We start from the raw sequence: 7,382 nt of genomic DNA on the forward strand, positions 1-7,382 counted from the left end.
GTGGGGCTTCTTGACGCCGCCAGTGGCGGGAGCGCTTTTCCTGGCCGCTTTGGTAGCCAGTTGTTTCCTGGGGGCTTTTCCTCCGGTGGACTTGCGTGCGGTCTGCTTGGTCCTGGCCATTTCGAATGAAACGAATGAAAAACAAAACTGACAATTATTAAAATCGACTCTGACGATCGTTAGACGTGCACGCGTCGAAAGGTAAACGGGTACTAAAAATTCCGCCATATTAAATTGTACTTTTATACGTGAACAAAGTCAACGGCTGACTTCGTCGATTGGTCGATGGTGAACCGTTGAATCTATATAAGGCTCCGTTAGTTGAAATTTTGCGGTAGTTGACTTCCTAGGGACGAGGTGTGCAGGTATTTTGTGTCAGTTGAAATAATCTGAAAAGATGACCGGTCGCGGTAAAGGAGGCAAAGGATTGGGAAAAGGAGGAGCGAAGCGTCATCGCAAAGTCCTGCGTGACAACATCCAGGGCATCACGAAACCCGCTATCAGAAGATTGGCTCGTCGTGGCGGCGTGAAACGTATTTCCGGTTTGATCTACGAAGAAACTCGCGGAGTCCTGAAAGTGTTCTTGGAAAATGTCATCCGAGATGCCGTCACCTACACGGAACACGCCAAACGTAAAACCGTGACAGCGATGGACGTCGTCTACGCTTTGAAACGTCAAGGACGCACCCTCTACGGTTTCGGAGGTTAATTTCCTGGCGCTCTTCACCGTTCGAGAAAACCAGAATAAAATACGAAATACAAAATCGGTTCTTTTCAGAACCACAAAATAAAAATAAGAGGAAAAAAAAGAAACATGATGTTCTTTCGAGAAACAACGGACAATTATTACTAACTGACTACCTGATAAATGTACCAAGATCGTAAACACCCCTTGCTTTCCTTTTGGCATTGCAGTCGTAAATGATAATAATACAAAAAGAAAAGATGCATCGGTCATTTTACGAAAAAAAAAAGCTATAGTGGCCCTGAGAAGGGCCGATATTTTGAGTTTTCGCCACGGAGATGGATCGATCGTTCGTTTAAGGTTTCTTCTCGGTTTTTTTGGGTAAAAGTACGGCCTGAATGTTGGGTAAGACACCGCCTTGGGCGATCGTAACTCCGGACAGGAGTTTGTTCAATTCCTCGTCGTTTCTGATGGCCAGCTGCAGATGACGCGGTATAATACGTGTCTTCTTGTTGTCACGGGCAGCGTTTCCTGCCAATTCTAGAACTTCGGCGGCTAAGTACTCCATGACGGCGGCCAAATAGACGGGAGCTCCTGCACCGACGCGTTCCGCGTAATTTCCTTTTCTGAGAAGACGATGTATCCTACCCACCGGAAACTGGAGACCGGCACGGCTCGAACGGGATTTCGCTTTTCCCTTCACTTTACCTCCTTTACCGCGACCTGACATTTTAAGTTCGTTCGTTAGACACCACGAGAAGTAATAAAACTGACGGACGGGACTCGTCGATTGTAAAAGCTGGTAGCTGTGCTTCGAATTTATAGCCTCCGTGATAGGAGAATAGGACGTGACGATTGGTGGGAGCCCGTTTTCAGGTGGGGTTCTGGTGAACACACTACCTATCAGAAAGGTGGTGGTGCAAAGTTAACGCACGCACACGAGTCAGAGCAGTTCGCGAGTTTGTTGAATCGAATTGAATTGAAAAATGCCGCCGAAGACAAGTGGTAAGGCAGCCAAGAAGGCCGGGAAAGCTCAGAAGAACATTTCCAAGAGCGACAAAAAAAAGAAGCGCAGGAGGAAGGAGAGCTATGCCATCTACATCTACAAGGTGTTGAAACAAGTCCATCCCGACACCGGTATCTCTAGTAAGGCTATGAGCATAATGAACAGTTTCGTGAACGACATCTTCGAACGTATCGCCGCTGAAGCTTCCCGTCTGGCACACTACAACAAACGTTCGACGATCACCAGCAGAGAAATTCAAACTGCCGTGCGTCTGTTGTTGCCCGGTGAGTTGGCCAAGCACGCCGTCTCCGAAGGTACCAAAGCCGTCACCAAGTACACCAGTTCGAAATAGATGTTTTTCGTTTTCGACACATTTATAAACGGTTCTTTTCAGAACCACAAAAACTCTCGAACAAAAAAGAAAAAGACGTGAAACAGCGATTTTTAATTAACTTTTATTATGTCATTATTATTATTATTAGGTTTCATGCATTATCGGTATTTTGCACCCATGCCTATCCAACTTGTAGTTATGTGGTTATTGTATTCGAAATAATTTAGTTGATTGAGGTTATGTTATGAATAAATTTCTATTTTGCCAGAATACAACTCTTCGGAAGAAGAAATCAAATAAACAATCGTACATCTGCTGAACAACCTAGTTGATGGTTGATGGATTTGCATTACCCAGCATATAGCCTAAATGTTCATCTTTAGTGAAATTAAAATTACTTAGCTTTTTTAAGAAAGAAAAAATTAGAACGAATTCTCATCGAAAAAACCGCGATTCCTACAAATGATACAGATGGTTTTGTAGTCGCGTATGTTATTGAATACAATGAGCCGACATTTTTCCGACTCTTTGTTTCATCGAAAACGTTGTTGACATTAGCAAGGAACGTTAAGGATTCCCTGAAACAGACAATTTCACTGTTTTGGAATAGCAGTATGTGCAAATGAGAGGACAGAAGACTTTGAAAAAAGGAGTGAACAAAACTGTACTTTAGTACAGAATGTTATGTTTATTTTAATTTCAATTGTTCCTGTTTTAATGAGATTTTTTATGTTCCTAAATCATTTTCTATTTTTTTTTTCATTAGAGAAGAGTTATTGTCGAGTTATTATCTCTACCTAGCATAAAAATTAAAATACTTTGCAACATTACGTTATTATACATTGCATATCTGACATAAAATACTTGCAAAAATTACTTAGCTAATTAATATTACGCATGACAACTCACATTATTTACTTTGCAAAACATTATAGAATACATAACAGATAATTGTGACCCTGTGTATTGTTCATTGGAATTAAAATAAAAAAAACGTGATTTCGTCAATCGCCGTTATTTGCGACTTCAGGCAACTGTCGCTAAGAGCTATTTTTGTTTCTCCGTTCAATTTCCCGATAAAATCGTCGACTTAGTTATTAACTAAGTTCTTCAGTTAGGTGGTATCAACAATACCACAATAGCCATGTTGCCGGAGTTTTTTGATAAAAGACTTGCTAGTTGGAATACAGAAAATATTTACCAAACACCTATTCACGATAATAAACCGGGGCACTATTGTGGGTTTTCGGTTGGTTTTATATTATATTAGGTACTCACCCTTCGTAACGTGTCTCCACGAAAAAACGTCACTTTCACACTAACCACCTTTCGTTTTAACTCTCGCGACGATAACTGAAATGTTGACGCGCGCCGGACAGATTCACGGACATACAACCACCCACCCACCCCGCGCCCCGGTTTCCGTCTGGACTGGTTCTGTCGTCCGAGTGAGTGCCAAAAATTAGCGTTCGTCTATTAAATGATTGTCGGATGATGATTATTGACGGACACTTTTATCGCACCCGATCACACTTTAGTTACTACCTACGTTTAGTATCGACGACGCATCGTTTCGATTATTGAAATTCGAATTGAATTTTTTTTTTTTCTAGTTTTCGACGTAGATTCGCGTGACACAAATATTATGAGCCTTTTTGGATCGATTTCGTGTGCATCACGCCATTTCTACGGGCGAACGTGAATGTGTGATGTTGACGTGATGGAAGCAACGTTTAGGCAATCCGCATTACGTATTACTATCAATTATATTTTAAACGAATGAAAACTTCAATTCAGAAGTGTGATAATCCCGATCCATTCAAGTTTTGTTAATTTTAGATTAAAAATGCGTGAGTATTGTACTATTGCTAACGATGCCAAAACATCGCATATTCAATGTAAAAAGAACAAGAGCAACGGGCCATTAAGTTAATTTAAAAATAACTCGTACCGGATAAGTCGAATACGTATCCAGGGAAAATTTATTAATTTTAAAATTGACCGGCGGAAACAGGTTCTCGCCTCCCACCACTTTTGTGTAGCGGCCGCCAAATCAATTTTGTTTTTATATAATTGATTCAAAAAATTGAAATTCACGCATAGTTATCTGTGCCTGAAGTGGGTCATTTTCATTGCATTGTTAGTAAGATCGAAACCATAGAAACCATACAAAACGCATACGACTATTTCTGTTTTTCATTTCACGCACTGTTTTTTATTAGTTACCTAGCAACATGGTCACTGCATTGAAACTTCAGAGTTCCTTCAAAAATTTGAATTTTTAATTTCAATTTTTTGAATCAATGATTTAATATAAAAATAACTATTGTGGAAAACAGCAAAAAATAAAATAATACCACTAATTGGCGGCTGGTCAGGATAGACCTAACGTTCGAAATTTAGAAAAATATTTTTTTTATTTTAATACTGTTACTTTTCTAATGAAGTGCGAAATAAGTTGTGCCCCATAGCTATCTTTTTTATTTTTCACTACGACAATTACAAAGTGTTGATATTCACAACTTTTCGTGAGCACTTCGATAGAAATGAACAAGAACGCAGGAAAATTCCACACCGAATATTAATATTCTGTCTTGGCCCATGTTTACTTTTATCTACCGCAAAACAAAATGTTCGGATTTGTCAGGGGTATTCTGATTTAAAAAAAGAAGAACATTTGACGAATATTTTAAGTCTCAAACGTTTGGAAAATAATGCAACAACAATTCATAGACTACAAAAAAGCCTATGATTCAGTACCACATTCATGGTTAATTAAAATTCTTAAAATTTATAAAATTAATATTAAATTAAATCACCTTCTTTATATGGATGACATAAAACTTAACAATAACTGAAAATCAATCAATATGTCGTGGTCATTACGAAAATTTAGAATATATAACTAAAGAAGGAGAAATCATTAAAAATTTAAATAAAGGAGAATTTTATAAATATTTAGGTATTAATCAATCAAATCAAATTAAATCTATTCTTTTGGTGTTATAAAATGGTCCAAAACTAATTTAAAGAATATAAATATTCAAACTAGAGTTCTCTTTACAAAATTTTGTAAACATCACCCCAAATCTGCTGTTGAAAGATTTAATTTACCACGCGAAAATGGTGGTAGGGGTTTTTCAAATCTAGAAATTCTACAACACAATCAAATTGCTTCACTAAAAAATTATTTTCTCAATAGAGCTCGTGATATGACACTATAGCAAATATAAAACAAAAGTCTTTACATGGGAGATATTTTAAAGAGCTGAGGGTTTTATATTTGCAATACAAGATCTTGCACCGTTTTGGCTCACAGCGAATATAAAAAACGTCATGATATATTCGCAAAAATTATACACATGAATTTAGCAGTTAAATTCAATTTATTAAAGGATACACAACCACATTACATTTATAAACCAGAAAGTTGTTTAGAAAATGACAATTACAAATTATATTTTGATCGCACAGTTTTAACTGACATTCACATTCAGCATAACAGACCAGACATTATTATTTTAAATAAACAACAAAAGCAAGCATATCTTTTAGATATAGCTGTTCCAAATTCACACAATATAACACAGACATATAATACAAAAATTAATAAATATATTATTATAATTTCAGCAACAGGAATAGTACCGCAATCTCTTTTTAAAAATTTAAAAATTTTGGACTTAGAGAACACATAAAACACAAAAAAGTCAAAATGTGGAGGCGAGACGCCGGTAATTATGTTGATAAGCACTGCACTACTGCCGCCGGGTGGAGGTGGGATACGAAAAGAAGATGCTCTCACTGCTCTCACTCACAATAAGTTCGGAAAAACCGAATTTTATTATCGTATTTAATTGACGTCACAGTTACTTTGGCGAAACAGGAGCTCGCTTTTCGAAGGCATGATGAAAAAGACAGACGAATCAATTTGATATATAAAACCTAACAGGAACGGCTGGTCCATGAGGTCATTTGGGTAATGACCCCCTAAAAAATAAAGGTTTTACCCAACACCAGCCGCGACTGCAATGTACACAAGACTATGACTGCTACATATTATGTTATTTCAACCAAATCAGAAGTACAATAATTTTGAAAAGTAAGTGCAATGTATACTTCTAAATCTATCTAAATTTATTAATATGTAATTTTTTTCAAAACTATCGATCTTTCTTTGAAACATTTTCAATTCACAATTCACTGTTGGAAGCGCTGTACTTTTTAGTATAAATACGTATACGAAAAATTAAAATAATAGTTGAATTAACACATCGTTAAATGTTACGAGGAACATAGTTTTTTGGATTACACAGCAAAATCTTGGAATTTCAGTCCGATATTACTCCATTGAGTCTTTGGACTCACAAATAAATACCTCGAAAAGCCGACAAACATCTGTCTAGAACTTTTCTAGTAACCAGAGGGTATCGTAAACGACCCGTGTTTAGACCTCTTTCGTGAAAGTGACCGACCGCCGGCGCCGCTCGATTTCGTCATAAATCTCAGCCGTACCCCCCACGATAATTGACAAGTCTGTCATACAGCCCTACCATTTAAAACCTTTATTCTCTTCGTTTTAAAAATAGTTTCGCATGGTTTTTCTCTCTTCTCGTTTTACAATGGTCCAGTGACTAATAAATGAGTGTTGTGTTATGAGTTTGTTCGAGCTCAAAAAAACGTGGTTCGAAATTGTTTAACGTTTAACGAATGGTAAGTTATTCTAGTTTTTATGTTGGTCTTAACGTGTTAGGGGCCAAGAATACAACATTGTCTGTCCATTATAACATAGAACTGATATGTTGAATTCAGATCTCTAATTATTTAAAAACCAAAAAAATAAAGCAGCAGTCAAAGTGGCATGTACGCGTAACCTAATATATATTTTTTTTACATTAAAAGATCGCCGTCTTCCTCGTCGCACTTACGACATTTGCATATGTTATCTTTGTTAAACTCACGGAAGGAATATAATGAACCGGTCACCCGTCCAAGTGCTGACCGCTGCCCGCGTGGCTTACCTTCGGTGATCGAACGACAACCTTTACCGTTTGACGAGTTTTTATTCTGCAATTGTTTACAATTAATCGACAAAAAAAATTGTTTTCTTAATTATCTAGTACTTAAAGCTATGAATCTACATTATACGGGTCTGTGCATGTTTCCGAATACCTGCACGAAAAACAAATCGGTTCGGTGGTTGCTATGGATTTCAAAAAAAAACAAAAAGTGTTGGGGGGCAACGGCACGCGGTGTTCCCAAGCGGTCACCCATCCAAGTACTGACCGCGCCCGACGTTGCTTAACTTCGGTGATCGGACGAGAACCGGTGCTTTTCAACGTGGTATGGCCGTTGCC

The 7,382-nt window shown here is 37.6% G+C and overlaps 1 non-coding gene across 1 annotated transcript; it reads right to left on the reverse strand.

Moving 5' to 3' along the window:
- Positions 1-7,262: 7,262 nt before the first annotated feature.
- Positions 7,263-7,382, reverse strand: LOC138140977 (5S ribosomal RNA). Its single transcript, XR_011162879.1, has one exon. It is a non-coding gene; the product is annotated as a 5S ribosomal RNA (ribosomal RNA).

This window comes from Tenebrio molitor, unplaced genomic scaffold, assembly GCF_963966145.1.
Source record: "Tenebrio molitor unplaced genomic scaffold, icTenMoli1.1 SCAFFOLD_695, whole genome shotgun sequence".
Taxonomy (NCBI): domain Eukaryota; kingdom Metazoa; phylum Arthropoda; class Insecta; order Coleoptera; family Tenebrionidae; genus Tenebrio; species Tenebrio molitor.